The 16,927-nt window shown below is 45.4% G+C and overlaps 1 protein-coding gene across 3 annotated transcripts in view; it reads left to right on the top strand.

The window, feature by feature from the left end:
* Positions 1-16,927, top strand: part of LOC135220897 (trichohyalin-like) — a 256,724-nt gene that overhangs the window by 118,316 nt on the left and 121,481 nt on the right. The window lies entirely within an intron of this gene.

Raw genomic sequence — 16,927 nt, forward strand, 5'->3', positions numbered from 1 at the left:
CGGCAAAGGTATGCAACATCTTTATTATTTACATACTTTTGCCCTTTAATGTGAGGATGAGATATGTATTTAACGGAGGATGAGACCTATTTAACGTGAGTGATATTGACCTGTAACGAGACATGTATTAATTCAAAATTTACGCTTACACATTGGGAATTACCGAGGGGAGCTTCAGAGGTTTGTCCTTTGTTTTGTTTTTTCTGGTAATTTCTCTTCTCCTTCATCCTTTCACTTACTATCGGATGAAGGTAGAAGAGGGGGCATGTGGTGTTGGTGTTTGGGGTTTCTCCTCTCACTTTGGAGGGCGGTGCCCTTGGATGTGAGAGGAGGAAAAGTACGAATCTTTTAAATCAATATTAAAGCCATACTGAAATATTTTCCTTAAGGCAGATTTAGTCGTAATAATGGTACTAGCAGCTAGGCCTTTTTCGAACAGAGTTCTAAAAAATGAAACTGCCAGATTCGTGGTCATTGTCTGAACATCTGATTCTTTTAGAAAGATGGCTAACTTCCTCATTGCCAAATCATACTGCTGGAGTGTCGATTCTCTTTTGTCTGATTCCACGAATAATGTGTTTAGTGGATCAATATTGGCACCTTTCTGTCCCGCAACTTCATGAAGTCCATAAAGTTAGGGCATTCAGAATTCTTGAGGAAGCTGACACAGTCCGAGTTTGTACTATTTGAGTCAGTTTTGGGTTGGGGATCCATCTGGGACAGAGTTTCAACTCTAGTAAAAGAGGAAACCAATTGCTCTATGGCCAGTTGGGTGCTACCAGAGCTATCCGCCCTTTGAAAGATCTGAGTTTGTGTAGAACTTTCATCAAAAGGTTTATTGGCGGAAATAGGTAAATCTTCTGCCACTTGTTCCAGTCTATGGACATCGCATCTGTGGCGTGAGCTAGAGGATTCAAATTGGGAGCCACATAACATGGAAGTTTGTGGTTGGACTCCGTGGCGAACAAGTCTACCTGAAGGCCCGGTATTTGTAGGCAAATCCAATTGAATGACTTTGTGTCTAAGGACCACTCTGATGCCAGCGGAGTTGTCCTGGACAGTGAATCCGCAATGACATTCCGTACTCCTGCCAGGTGAGTAGCTGACAGTGCCAATGATGTCTCATTGCCAACGAGAAGATTGCTATCATCACGGGATTTATGTGGCTCGACTTGGAACCTCCTCTGTTTAGGCAGTGAACTATCACTGCACTGTCCAGGACTAGTCTGATATGAATATTCCTGGCCGGAGCTAGTTTTTTCAGGGTCAGGAAAATGGCCATTGCTTCTAAGATGTTGATATGGAACTGGCGGAATACTGTCAACCATGTTCCTTGAACTTCTTGTACTGAGAATAGCCCCCCCATTTGCTCAGAGAGGCGTCCGCATGGACTACTAGGGACGGCAGGGGAAATTAGAGTGGTACCGATTTGGAAAGACTTGACTGTCGTCCATGGACGAAGTCTTTTCCTTAGTATCAGCGGAATCAAGGAGATTTTGTCTCTGAGTCTGCTGTTGGCTCTTCTCCGCCATACTTGATTGATGTCCTTCAGTCTGGCTTTCAATAAAAGATCTGTTATTGAAGCAAACTGAAGAGAACCTAGGACTCTTTCTTGGGTACGACAAGACGCCCGTCTGTTCTTGAGAAATTGTCTCGTAGCTTTCGCTATCTCTTTGCACTTGGTTGGTGGAAGAGATAGTTTGTGTGTGGTTAGATCCCATTGATTCCTAACCATTGAAAGCGAGACGCCGGAATGAGACGGGACTTTTCCTTGTTTATCTGGAATCCCAGATACTCTAGAAATTTTATTACTTTGACTGTTGCACTGCGACATTCTTTGTCGTTGGGTGCCCAAATGAGCCAGTCGTCTAGGTAGGCTACTAGTGTAACCCCCTGAGCTCTTAGTTCCTGAACTACAGTCTCTCCTAGTTTGGTGAATATTCTGGGCGCTATATTGAGCCCGAATGGCATGACTGAACGAGTAAGCCAATCTTCCTAGTTTGAAGCCTAGGTAGGGAGAAAAGTTTCTCGCTATCGGGACGTGATAATAAGCATCTGTAAGATCGATAGAGGTGGTGATGACCCCACGGGGAAGTAAGGTCCACACCTGCGAGACGGTTAGCATGCGGAACTTGTCGCATTGAATGTATGAGTTAAGACGGGACAAGTCCAGAATCACTCTTCGTTTGTCCGTGTCTTTTGGCACGGTGAACAAACATCCCTGAAATTTCAGGTGTCTGACTCTCTTTATTGCTCTCTTTTGAAGAAGGTCTTTGGCATAGTCTAGGAGGTCTGTCGTTGGAATTTGGTGGAATCTGACTGGTGGAGGAGGCCCTTTTATCTATCTCCACCTCAGACCTTTTGATACAATATACTGTGGGCCCATGGACTGAAGGTCTAATGGTCCCGGAAGAGGTACAATCTCCCGCCTACCTGGAGAGGCTCATAGATTGGATGAGGTCTTACTTCCTGTGCCTCTGGAGGGAGTTCTGGAGCCAGCTCTGTACCGGTAAGCACCTCTTGCTCTTCTTCCTCTTGCATTTCGGTTATAGCCTCGAAACGCCCCTTGTGCTTCAAACAAAGCATTGAAGGCCGGGGACGTCAGGAAAGCAGCCGAACTCGAGGACTGTTGAGTTGGTTGACTTTGCAGCAACACCAATAAAGGTCACTCTGAAAGGTCTGTAAGAGTGACTTTGTAAGAACCCGGAATAGGGGTTCCTCAGAGTAGACAGACGCCGTCAACTCCGATATAGTAACAGAGTTGATCGACCTTCTCAGTCTGCACCTGGATTCAAATTCTGCCTTTACCATGGCCTCCAGGATTCTGGATAATCTTTCACTAAATTGAGTGGAAGCACACTCCGGATCGAGTTTGCCCACTGTGAACGTTTCTGGAGGGCCCACCCAGCACTCCAGATCTCCGGGAAAGAGCAGAGAGGTAGGCTCTGTCTCTCGAAGCCGAGGCATCGGCTTCTCCTCCATTCCAGCCTGCAGAGTTAACTCTGCGATCTTAGACGTGCAAGGGGTTTGGATGTTATCCCTCACCACGAACATGGTGCAGCAGCCCTTGTGTGGCGTCAGTCTAGTGTTGACGCACTCCCATTCTGAAAGGGTGCTGACCAATGCCGACTGTGCCTGGTCCCTAGGATAAATTACTGTTTCCTTTGGCACCCTGTCTACCCTGACTAATGCTTCCTCAGCTAACCGAGCAAAGCCTGGGAAGGGAAATTGGAGGTCCGCCGGGAAGAACTCGTAATCTTCCACGGGACGGGTTCCACAGCCTTCAATTGTCAGCATGCCATTGGAAAAGGGGGCATGCAGAGCCAACCGCCATGGGTTGCTGTTCTCAAATGGCGGAAGGTTAGAGGCGTCCGGCACAATGAAGGACTGCTGTGTGCCTCCGGACTGCGTAAGTCCTGCCAGCAAGCTCTCCTGGACCTGTAGCCTCTGAGCCAGAGACAGGATGGACTCACCCGATGTCTCCAAGCTCGAAGCGAGCTGAGAAGACATCGACTGTAACCTCGAGTCCACAATACTGCCCATTTTCTCCATGAGAAGATTAGTGAAGGCATCAGGATCAAAGCCGGACTCCGTAGATCTGGCTTTAAATATCTTAGCTCTCGACCCCTTATGCGGGGGAGTAGCTTTAGCTGAGGAAGTCATAGGTGTAGGAGCCAATGACGACCTGGCGCTTGAATAGGACTGTTAGTCCTAGGCAGAGTCTTCTTCTTCAGGGCTTTTACCTTGGGGATCACGGGACTAGACCTGTCCCCAAGGTTCCTGGACTTTGAGAAGTCCTGGAAAGAAGAGGAAGAAGACGGAGTAGGACTGAATGAAAAAGATTTCTTTTTTTACAGATATAGAACTACAGCTACCTCCCTCACTTACTTCCCTACCTTCTTCCTGCGCGTCGACGGTCATTGGTTCAAGATGGATATTGATGGCCACCACCTCTTCCGCCACCTCCTCGCACAAGACGTCTTGGTCTTTCGGAGGGGCCTGGGTCTCCAACCAAATCTTGGCAATGATAGGGGCCGCCACCTCCCTATCCACTGCTGAAGAAGTCCTTGCGTTCGGATACAGTATCGAACAAAGCTCCTCCGACAGTACATAGGGGCATCCGGCAGCGACATTCCTGCCAAAACCTGCAACCCAGGTCCTTAGGGTCGTCAACGAGGAGGTTTTGAGCGCCAGAGGAGTCTGTAAGAGAGGACGAAATCAGATCCTCTAGTGGCGGAACGTGTCATATTTTCAGATATATAAATGTAAGGATATGTCGTACAAAATAGAGAACATTACCAAAATGGGAATGGTACCTACTGACTCATCAGTCACATACTCAAACAAGGAGTAGCAAACTTCACAGCTGTCCGGGTGCCATACCAGTAGGTTATCGATCTGCACAGTACAACTGGCATGAGACCGACAGACCTCATGACCACACGGTTGTTGGAGGACGGCTGTGCATCCTAACTCCTGACAGCGTACCATCTGTAAGTTAGAAGTGATACAGGAATATCTTCAAATAGTTCCACTGGAGTTAATTCCGGCGGTATGTTTACACTTAGGCTAGTTCTACTAAAACTCACTAAAGGTAAACATCAACTATTATAATTTTACATAACGTAAAAGCTCTGATTGTCTCCGCCTGCTCCGGAATCCATAATCTCGTTATCGCAATAGTTATGACCGGCGGAGTTGGCCTGATATGAACAGAACAGGGAAACCAGGTAAAACCTAGGCCTAAATCTGATCACACCGGAGTAGGATAGCAATTCCAAGTCAATTGGAAACGCATTGCCTAAGCCTAGTCCGCCTCCACTGGAGTGGGGAACAGTGATAACAACAGAGAAATACGGAATACCAAGCGGCGGAAACAGCAGTACATAGCGCTCCGGCGTATAAAATACTGGCGGAAGTGTTGGTAGACCACACCTCACCAGAATAAACACAGGCTTGGAGATATACCAACAGAGATTACATAATCTACTAATCCTTAATCTCCTCTGACCAATCCCCCGAAACGGTGCTAGACGCTCCAGCTGCTGTTCACTGGTAGGATTACTAGGTCAGCGAGCTAACTAAGCACCGCCGGAATGAGTCCGGAAGGGAAAAGCTCGGAGGAGAAAGGAAGACTTGTAATCGCCTGGCAACAGCAACCGGTCAGGTGATTACCACCCTCCGAGAAGCCGTGAAGTAGCCTACAACTAAAGGGATAGAAGGCGGCATGCCAACTGACACCCTAAAGGAGGTAACGGCCAAGGCTATACTGCAAAATTTTATTGATAAAGAAGTATTGGAAGTACCGACGAAAAAAGGGGCAAGCCCATCCGCGAGCCTAGCCTAACCTTCCACAATCGGATACACCGATCTGGTCAGGTAGGCTAGGACATCGCATACTAGTACGTTACGAAAGAGGACACTCTAGAGCCTAACCTAACCCTCCAAAATCGAACGTATCGACCTGGTCAGGTTAGACAGGTCTAGCACCTACATTTACGTAAACAGAGAGGAACTCTCTAGTGATGGAACACCCTCCAAAACCAAATATCGGTCTGGTCAGGTAGCTAGGACTAGTACCAACTATGGGTAGCGAGTAGCACTCACAACCACCTAGCCTACCCTCCAAAATCTCATCTTACTGGTCAGGTAGGCTAGGGTTGGTAAATCATGTGGGACTTCCAAACTAACCTCATCATAATAAAATTAGTATACCAATATAATATTAAAACAAGATAATACAAAAATTACCACATACACAACATGCATGAGCATATCGGATGGAAGAGGGCTTTCCTTTAGTACCTCCAAAATAATAACTGGCGAAGTACTAGGCTAGCTAGCCTAGCTCGCTTCCAACACACTACTCACACATTAAAATGAAATAAAACCACACTTCCGTGAGGGAACCAAATCGCTCAAGAAGGACGATGACTAACGAGGGAAACCCTCTAAATAAGGCCAAAAATGTAAAGGTTGAACCGTAATACATAAGCCTATCGATACCCAACAGGAGCGAAAAGGTAAAATTTCATGACAACAGTAGTGCTTACTGTGATGTGCAATAGTGGTGAATTTAAGATAATCATCAATAAAATAAAAAATAAAAATTATAAATTGAGAAGACTGAGAAACGCAGTACCTAATGCAAACATGCTGGTTCCCTGGGTGAGGGTTCCTTCCACATACCTAATATGTAAACATCTCTACTAACAACTTCTCAAATAAGTACAAACTGTTGTCTAACCGCATTCAAAGTCAATAAAATTATACTCAACTTAGATTAAGATGCTTCTTGAAGATCAGAAGACATATTAACACAATTATTTAACCAAATTATTGGAAAGGATCACAGCGAAAAATAAAGCTGTTCGCGTAGCGAGTGCTATGAAGGAATGACGTTTCTTGGCAGAGGTAGCGGTGGCGAGCGGAAGGTGGTCGTTGTAACGGCACCTCTCTGGCGGGGGATTTTGAGAGAGGAGAAAGATATTGGGTAAAGTATCTGTGATAAGTGGCTTCCACTCGCCCCTGTTGCTATACCGACACCCTGTGAGAGTGATCTGTCCAGAGGTAGTAACTCTGGCATTCCATATGGCTTTTTTCTTTGGTATATTTAGCATTTATTTATACCTAGAAATGAGTGCATTTCACATAGGTACATTTCACTGGGCGACACAGGTCAATCCCAGAAATTAGGTGTTCAAAAGTTGTATGAAGAATGAGTCTCATAGTAATAGTATGTTTGAGGCTCCTATCTAACATTGGCTGTCCATCATAATAGTGGGGATTATGTTTGATAGTTCATCCATAATGAAGTCCAAGAGTGTACTCCCTTTATTAGAGTATTGGAGATGACCAATAGGCCAAATCATTTAGCTGATGCCTGGTTTTTTTTCAGGTAATCATTTAATTAGCTGACTCCTGCATTTCTATGTCATCTAGTGCTCCACAACTCTTATTTCATAGATTTTCTAGGGCCCCCCGGTTGTGGTATACTTTTTTTTTTTTTTTTTTTTAATTAGAGACAGCCTTTGGTGAAGTTCAATAATTAAGATTAATCATAGTCTTTATTAGTGTCTTGATTTTGTCAGATTTTGAATCCAAACCTTTGACTGCAATTAATAGATACACCTGGATGTGAATCTTAACTAAGGGGGCCTTTGCTTATTTGCCACTCAAACCCATGGTTGAAATTTAAACCCTTGTCTAAGTAGCTGAAGATGTCTCAAAAATGAAGTTTCAGCCAAGGCTCTTATTTCTGTAAAACCAAAAAGGTTTGTGCTTAATGCTCTGCTAATTGCTTGTGTTCGGAAGGTTGTCTGTCAACTGCTCAAGGCCAAAGATCTGCCACATTACAAGCTTTAAGAGGTGCAGTGAATGCATCACAATTTATGTTGGTTCAACAGTAGCCACTCAAGCCCTCACCAAATAGTATATATTGGTGGTTCGTAGGCTCTTGATTGTGTCAGCTTGTGGAGCTGTAGATAGAACTCTATAAAGGACTTCTGACCTTATGTATAACTTTATTCCTCTCTGTAGCCAAGGCAGGACTTTGGACTTTCTTTGCATAAGAACAGCTACTGTTGGGAATTGTACAAGCATAGCACTCTTTTAGAGAATTTTTTTCTTTGTCGTATGGAACTTTTTTTGAAGCAATCTGTACAGAGGTGCAAATATTCTAAAAAAATTTGAAATGAAATTATTATAAAAATTGCAAAGACTTATAAAATTTTGGACGTTTAAATTTAGCAGGCTGTGGTTCATTCAGAATGGCTTGAACTTTTTCAAGATAGGTTGAACACATTGTTCATTTCAAGTGAAGAATGAACATTTATGTCAGTTTAATACCAGCTTGCTGCAAGGCAGGCAAAACTTTTTGTAGACAACATACTCTTAAACACAAACGGGCTTTTACTTAATGGTCTTACATAAGCAGAGGAGCAATAGGATTTCTCTAGGAGCCTGAAGATGCCCTTTCAAAGGGAAATTCCTAATTAATTAACTTGTAACAAAATCTTACATTTTGTTTAGTCAAACCTTTTTAAAGTCATTCCCTTTGTAAAGGTCTTACTTAACAGTCATAAAATCTTTCCTGTTCAGCCGTAATGCAGTGACTTACTGTTCTTTCAATTCCTGCCTCAGTGCATTGTCTTTTTAAGGTAGCAGAACTGCTCTGTTTCTTATTTCCCATTTGCTCCTGTATAGGGTTATGGAAGTCTCTTCTTTCCTGTAGAGTTTTTAATTGTGAGAATTTGTAACACAATCTGGTAGTCAGTACATAGTATTGAGTTTACCCCGCACTTCCCTGCAACAACTATATTGCTACATTCCTTACTACTTTTTCCTTTGCTTCCTTGGGAGGCGCATGCTGGTTTTCTGACATCAGTTCTTTCCCCCCTTGTCCCTTCTTAATGTTTCCATCTCTTCTTCAGATTCTGCATTAGTTTTGACAGTAAAATATATTTTGTATGAGTACCAAAATTTAATTTGACCAATAAATCCTTGAAATTTTTTTTACGTAATGTTCATTATGGTGCTTTTATTCTCTAAAAAAGGGATTTTGACGAAGGAAAAATCTATTTCTGGGTGATTGGCTCGTGTCGCCCTATGAAAGATCCTTAATATCATTCTTTCTAGGTAAAATTAGCCTAAAATTACCAGAGAAAAACAAAATTAAGAAAATGTCAGTAAAACTGACTCGCTCACTCTTAAAAAAAAGTGTCGGTATGATAATAGGGGCGAGTGTGGAACACTACCACGAGACAAACACCAATTAGAACTTCCTATCAGAATCCCCCCAAGAGAGAGCTGATACCAACGGGCGATGCAGCCTCTACTACTACTACTAGAGGACGCCACGGACAGCAGCGCCCCTAGCGGACATCCTTAAATAAAAACAACTAAATACATTTTGTCCTGCAAGGGGGGGAAACAAACCATAAAAAGGGGGGTTTCATAGGGCGACACGAGCCAATCACCCAGAAATAGATTTTTCCTTCGTCAAATCCCTTTTCTGGGGCTCAGCTCGTGTCGGCCTATGAAAGAGTACCAGAGAAACAGACAAGATGGGAAAAAAGGGACATGAAAAAACAGCGTAAAAATGATGGATATAATATAAGTAAATCAATTACAGCATACAAAACTAAGCACTTAAACTAACTTATACTAAAGAGTAAAATAATAGAACGTTAGTAATCTTAAAGTACTTAAAATGGTAATTACACGTAAATACAGTGATGCATGTAATATAAACAAAGGGGATTTACTTAACGAAAATTACAAAAATATACAAACTTCAGTTGTTTGGTCCTACCCTAGCATAAAAATAAGGAAGGGTAGGTACAACTTTGAAAATCCATCATTTAATACCAATAATTTGCCAAAAATAATTAACAAAACCATATTGTGTCCCTACCCTAGCATAAAAATAAGGGTAGGGTACACTGAAGTTCATCATAAATACAAAAATGTGAATATATACAAACATATTGTGTCCTACCCTAGCATAAAAATAAGGGTAGGGTACACTGAAGTACATTATCAGTACAAGTGTGGGTCCCTAGCAAAAAAAATAAGGGACAATCCACTATATGATTCAACGGCTAAGGCTATGATATTCGAGTAGCCTGGCGATAGGGTGAGGCATATTGGTTGATGTAGGTAGAAAGGAGACCTGGATCTATACTACAACTACTATACAAGTATCAGGGGAAACTATGTTTTCCCCCCCGCTGCTACTGCTGAAAACAAAAAAAACTTAAAAAGATTCCAGGACTTTTAAATAATGCCGTTTAAAGACTGTCGGGGATTTCCATCCAGTATACTTTTTAAGATCCTCAAAATTCATATGTTGAAAATAATTAATCGAGGTGGCTACTCCTCTGATATCATGTGCTTTTGGGAATGATTCAGGGTTGGCTTGCTTAATGAAGTAAAGGATTTGTTGTCTAATACCTTTTACTGACAAGGTACCACCTTTTTCTCTCATGAAGAGAGCACCTGAGGATCTTGAAGAAGTACGAGATAGAAAGGCTCTAAGAGTTGATACTGGGCAGAGAGAAGGATCCTGTGGAAGTGGGATAACCTTCCACAAGGAGCCCACCTTGCAAGAGGATCCTCATTTTTAGCTAAAAAGCTACGATCCGGAGCAAGTAGAACTTCTCCTGATGGGAGGAATTCCACATGACCCGCATCCCTGGATAGAGCGACAGTTCTGAAATTCTAGCTCCTGAGGCTAGGCTTAATAAGAATAATGTCTTCCTCAGGAGCATTATGGAAACTGTACAAGGCTGAGTTGTCAGTATCTGAAGCTAGTTTGAGGACATCATTTAAGAACCATGAAACTTTAGTAGGCCTCTGAGAAAGGTCTAAGTCTAGCACAGGCTTTGGGGATAGATGTGAAATAAGAATCAGTCGATCTATCTGAAAACCTACTTGAAGATTTTCTTTCAAAGCCGACTTATGAGTGGGGTAATAGTGCTAGCTGCTAAACCTTTTCAAACAAGGATCTGAAAAAGGATAATAGCCAGGTTTAACTGTCATGGTTGTAGTGTTCGATTCTTTTTCAAGAAAGATGCTAATTTTTTAACAGCTGAGTCATATTGTCTAATGGTTGACTCTCTCTTATCTGATTCCAGGAAGAGAATATTCTGTGGATCAATATCAGCATCTTTATTAGCCGCAAACTTCATGAAGTCCATAAAGTTTAGGGTCTGGAGAATTCCTGAGGAAGCGAACACAGTCCTCATTTGTACTGATTGTGATAGCTTGGGATTGGGGATCCGTTGAGGTCGGAGACCCAATTCCAGAAGGAGAGGATACCAGTTGCTCTTGGGCCAGTCCGGAGCAATCAGAGCTACTTATCCCTTTGAAAGACCTTAGTTTGCTTTAAAGACCTTCAAGAGAAGATTCACTGGAGGAAAAATATAAATTCTCCTCCACTGATTCCAATCCAACGACAGGGCGTCCGTGGCATAAGCCAGAGGATCCAGGTTGGGGGCCACATAGCAAGGGAGCTTGTGGTTCGCTTGTGAGGCGAAGAGATCCACTTGAAGACTGGGACTCTCCGGCCTACCCACTGGAATGACCCGTCGTCCAGAGACCACTCTGATTCCAGAGGAACTGACCGGGACAGGGCGTCTGCTATCACATTCCTTACTCCTGCCAGGTGAGTGGCAGACAGATGCATTTGTGCTTGTTTGCTAGAGCAAAGATGGCTATCATGACATGATTCACATGCTTGGATTTGGACCCTCCTCTGTTGATGCAATGAACTACTACTGCACTGTCCAAAACTAGCCTTAGATGAGACTTCTTCGGGGAAGCAGTCTCTTCAGTGTAAGAAATACTGCCATTGCTTCCAAACACGTTTATGTGGAGCTGGCGAAATTGAACTGACCAAGTCCCCTGAACTTGTTTGAACTGAGAGTATCCCCCCCATCCGGACAGGGATGCATCCATGTGAATTGTTAACACTGGGAGGGGATATTGAAGGGGTACCTTCCTTGGCCTAAGTTCTTTACTTTTGACCAAGGCCGTAGTTGGTTGCGGAGGATCTGAGGGATTACTGACAACTTGTCTCGATATTTGGAGTTTGCTCTTGACCGCCAATTCGATTTATATCTTTCAGCCTTGCTTTCAGAAGGATATCCGTCACCGAAGCAAACTGAAGAGACCCTAGGATTCTCTCCTGGTTTCTTCTTGACGTTTGCTTGCATTTGAGAAATTGTCTGACAGATTTTGCTATTTCCTTCCGTTTGGCCACTGGAATTGACAGATTGTGGGAAGACAAATCCCATTGGATTCCTAGCCACTGAAAACGAGATTCCGGAGTAAGTCTGGATTTCGTTTTGTTTATCTGAAACCCCAGATGTTCCAGAAAGTGAACTACCTTTTTGGTGGCTTTGAGACATTCCGCGACTGTTGGTGCCCAGATCAACCAATCGTCGAGGTATGCTGCTACCATGATTCCCTGAGCTCTCAATTGTTGAACAACCACTTCTGCTAGTTTTGTGAATACCCTGGGGGCTACATTCAGACCGAAGGGCATCACTTTGAATGAGAATGTTTGATTTCCTAGCCTGAATCCTAGGAATGGGCGGAAGTGCCTGGCTATAGGGATATGATAGTATGCGTCTGTAAGATCGATGGAGCATGTGACGGCTCCACGCGGAAGTAAGGTCCTTACTTGCGAGAGGGTAAGCATCTTGAACTTGTCGCAACGAATGAAAGAGTTTAGCTTTGACAAGTCTAAGATTTACCCTTCTTTTTGTTGAGCCTTTCTTTGGCACGCTGAATAAGCGACCTTGAAATTTTAGATGTTTGACTCTCGCAATAGCTCCTTTCTGAAGGAGTTCTTCCGCGTAATCTGTCAATTCCTTTGACGGTATCTGATGGAATGATTTTGATTGGAGGAGGATCTTTGATCAACTCCAGCCCAATCCTTTGGACACTATGCTCTGTGCCCAATTGCTGAACCCCCACCTGTGGCGGAAGAGGAACAGCCTCCCTCCTACCTGGGGAGCCTCATTGTTGATGGGCGGGTTGGCCACCACGCCCTCCTCTGAACTGTCTGCTCCTCGTACCCCTTCCTGCGCCACGTTGACGAAAGTAACTCTCGCCCTACCTCTCGGCTGAGTGTAGCCTTGAGCCTCATATGCAGGGTTGAAGGCGGCGAGATAGCGTAGGAAGTGGATGGCTGAGATTGCGGGGGCAACAGGAGGATAGGCTGGTTCTGCTTTGAACTGGCAGGTTGTCCCTGTTGGGTAAACCGGGACCGCCTGCACAAATTGCTGCTGTTGCTGGAGTTTCTTTATATGGCTGGAACCTCTTACCAGCCTTCTTCTGTTTCTTGCCAGCAGTGGGAACGGGATTCCTGTTTCCTCTTTGAGGAAATACCCCACCTAGCTCTAAGGCTCTGGTTGAGCCTAGCAGCTTCATGGTGTACCTCGTTAACCACGGACTCTGGGAAGAGATCCGCTCCCCACCCCAATGCTAGCGGCCAAGAGTCTATTAGGCTCATGCCTAATGGTACACTCTTGTAGGACATGCTTCCGGCAGTTCCTCCTAGCCTGGAAGAAGTCAAAAGCGTCCGTTAGAACCGTCTGGAACTGAGATTTCGCCAGAATCTTGAACAGTGGTTCCGTAGCATAAGAGAGGGCAGCCATTTCCGTGATTATAAGGGAATTGAGGGACCTGCCAACCTGGTTCGCGCATCAAACTCTGCCTGGATTAGGGAATCCGGCAGCCTTGGTAGTTTCTCGCCGAACTGGTCCATGGCGCAGTCCGGTTTGAGCTTACCAAGCGTGAACGTAGCTGGCAAGTTCTCCCACAATTCTCCGAAGGCCGGGAAGAGCGGAGAAGTAGACTCCGCCTCCCTCAACTGTGGGATGGGCTCATCCTTGAGGACTGCCTGAAGGGACTTCTCCACTAATTTCGTAGCGAACGGAAGAGAAACCTCCTCTTCCGTCGCGAAAATAGTGAAGGGACTCTTGTAGGCCTGGAGTTTGGTGTTCGTACACTCCCAGTCCTCAAGGCAGTGAACCCATTCCCGCTGAGCGTGATCTCTACTATACAAGACCGACTCCTTAGAGATCTTGTCTTCCCTCGTCAGAGCCGTTGGCGTCAGCCTAGCATAACCGATGAAAGGCTGCGTCAGACCCGGAGGGTAAAACTCGAAGTCCTCTAATCCTTCGAGTTCCACACTCCGAGATAGAGATCATTCCATCTTTGAATGGAGCGTAGGCAGCTACTCTCCATGGGTTCTCCATAGAGAAAGCTGGCAAAGAGTCATAAGGCGGGAGTTGAAGAATCCCAGTGCTTGACGCTGGGGAGACTAGGGGAGGAACCTGAGATAGCCCAGCTACTCGGTCCTCATTTTCTCTCATTCTGTTAGAGAGATCCTGGATTGATTGGCCAGATTGAGACAGAGTGTTTGACAACTGTGCAAACATCTGCTCGAACCGTGACCCCAGTGCGGAGATTTGCGAGCCTACCAGCACGCCCACCTGTTCCATCACCCCTGCTGAAAAAGCAGAGGGATCAAAGGTGCTAGTACCTGCTACCCCTACCGGCGTAGCCGGAGTGGAAGCGGTGGAGGCGGGAGAAGGCAGTGGACTCGGCCAGAGCGCGAGCCTTCTCCTTCGAAGCCTTGCTTCTGGAGCTCTTTGGGTGAGAAGAGCTCGGCCTTGCTTTCACCGCATCGGCATAGGAAGTCGACGACTTCTTAGCCGAAGAAGACGAAGACGACTTCTTAGAAGTCGTCTTGGCTAGAGTCTTCGGTTCTCTCTGTCCCTTCGCCTTTGGGGGTACAGAGAGAGCGGGAGAGCGGGTAGGGATCTCAGATCCCACAAAGCCTTGGAATGAAGCACTAGAAGAGGGGACAGGAGAAGATCCAGAAGCACCCAAGGAAAGACCTTGGGCGCCCGACACACCTACCTCTACCAACAAATCCTCCACCCCTACCGCCATAGGCTCGATGTTCAGGTCCAGGGCAGCGACGTCCGGGACCGACTCCTGGGAGGCTACGACCCAAAGGATTGCTGGAGGTCTGCTGGATGGAGGCTATCAGCGGGGCAGCGGACAAGGGGTCAACGTAGCCCGTCGACTTGCCCGCGGGGAAGATCTGGACGGCCAGCTTCTTATCCAGAATGTAGGGCTGGCCTTTGGCGGCGTTCTTCCCGAAGCCGCCCACCCACGCTTTCAGGGTGGCGAGGGCGACTTCCCTCACACCGGTTAGCCTGAAAGAAAAGGCGAGATTAGCTGCCAATGGTGGAACAGGGTTAACAAACTTACGACTAAAAGTTGTTAGTAAAATGATAAGTAAGCCTATAACGGACTTACCCCATCTCCCAGCTGACCGACCAGGTCGTAGCAGATGGCGCAGGCTTCAGGGTGCCAGACGATCGTCTCGTTGTAGGACGTGGCACAGGGGGCGTGAGACCTACACTCATCATGTCCACAGGGGTCGAACAGCGTCGCGTTACACGCTGGGACCTGGCAGTTGGTAGCCTGTAAGTGGAAAAGTACATGAGTACCAAGTAAACACTTACAGTCTAACAGATGCTCCGCTGGTGCCGGAGCGATAAAGTTAGATTAAACCAGAGCCCCGCCAAAATACGTGTGGTAACCAGGTTGGTATCCTAGGCTATGGCTCCGCTGATGGCGGAGACACAAAAGGAAACCAACCAGGAGTGGTGGTAATGGAAACCACGACGGAAAATAGCGGGGATGGTAGATAATAATAATAATAATACACAATTCATTGTAAAATATTGTACAATTAGGGTATATCCTTAAATTAATAATAATAAAACAAACCTCTCTCCACCCGTCTACTAGAAGAGTGCGTAGGTAAGAAGTAAGCTCCCTTCCGGTAGCGGGGGAGAGATATAAGGATATAGTAGGCAAGCAACCGACCACTAGTAGTGCCCGCCCCGCCCGCTAGCGGAGCCAGTAACCTATAACCAAAGGTGCTCCGGCTGCGACGGAAGGCTCCTTTCGTATAGCAAGGGGGGTGGCTGAGCAACTGGGGAGGGGGGGAGGGAGGTCTCGGCAAAACACGGCGGGAGCGAGAGAGGGGGGAGGGATGGCCTACTCCTCCCCGCCTCACCGGCTACCCGCATGGAGACCCTGTACCTCATGAGTGGTCGCCCTATACCCCCCGCTGGGAGGAACCCCTGGCCACCTCCGAGTAGGAGAGAGAGAAGGCGACTGAGGTTGTCAAGACAACCAAGGGGTCCCCCAGCTCCTCCCTATACCAGAAAGGGAGGGCAGGGGCAGGGTAAGGTGCGATGGAACACGTGACCGCAAGTGGCCTAGGCCGCGAGCAACACAACCGTGAGAGGGCCACGTGAACCAAGCTGAACCAATACAAGGAACAAGCACCTAGGCTAGCCTAAACACCCTAAATAAAATAAATATATACATCGAAAAGATGGAAGAGACACTTTAGTAAAAGAGAAAGAAGCCCAGGAGGAGGCAGACTGTTCCAAGAAACAGAAGCCTACTCGGAGCCAGCGATAGCCGATGAAGAGCAAGAGCCGGGATGCTGGGCCGGAATAAAAATAATAATAATAGCCCTAAATACCGAACTAAGAGAATGGTAGAAGGGCTAAACTAGCTAAAACTCGATGTAAAACAATGAACGTGATAAAGTAAGCCCATAAGTATAAGAAGTCCCAGTATGGAGGACCGGGAATTCTTACGAGGCAGCATGGCCGCCACGAGACAACCGGGGAACCGTATATGACCTATTAAGAGGAAAATACTGGTACCCTGAAGATAAAAAAGTGGTAAAATATTACTTATGAGTTACTTAACTTAGCCGTGGCAATTGCAGAGCGTTCCATCGTAGAAAATAAGGATAAATCCTGAGATAGCACAACACAAGGAAAAATGCGTCTTGTACGAAGCGCTAAAATTTAAGGATGTCCGCTAGGGGCGCTGCTGTCCGTGGCGTCCTCTAGTAGTAGTAGTAGAGGCTGCATCGCCCGTTGGTATCAGCTCTCTCTTGGGGGGATTCTGATAGGAAGTTCTAATTGGTGTTTGTCTCGTGGTAGTGTTCCACACTCGCCCCTATTATCATACCGACACTTCTTTTTAAGAGTGAGCGAGTCAGTTTTACTGACATTTTCTTAATTTTGTTTTTCTCTGGTAATTTTAGGCTAATTTTACCTAGAAAGAATGATATTAAGGATCTTTCATAGGCCGACACGAGCTGAGCCCAGAAATATGGTTTTTTAATCTTAGTTATGTTAGTTAATATATTGTATAAGAATTAACTTAATTGTATTGGAGGTTAAAATTTTAAGTTTAATTCTCTGGTCTGGTTAAGATATCTTTTATATCTGTCTTATTACTTTGTATGATATTGAATTTTCTGTGAAGAGTCCCCTTCATCCCCTAACTGTATTGCTTTCTACCTTTT

Source organism: Macrobrachium nipponense, chromosome 2, assembly GCF_015104395.2.
Source record: "Macrobrachium nipponense isolate FS-2020 chromosome 2, ASM1510439v2, whole genome shotgun sequence".
Taxonomy (NCBI): Eukaryota; Metazoa; Arthropoda; class Malacostraca; order Decapoda; family Palaemonidae; genus Macrobrachium; species Macrobrachium nipponense.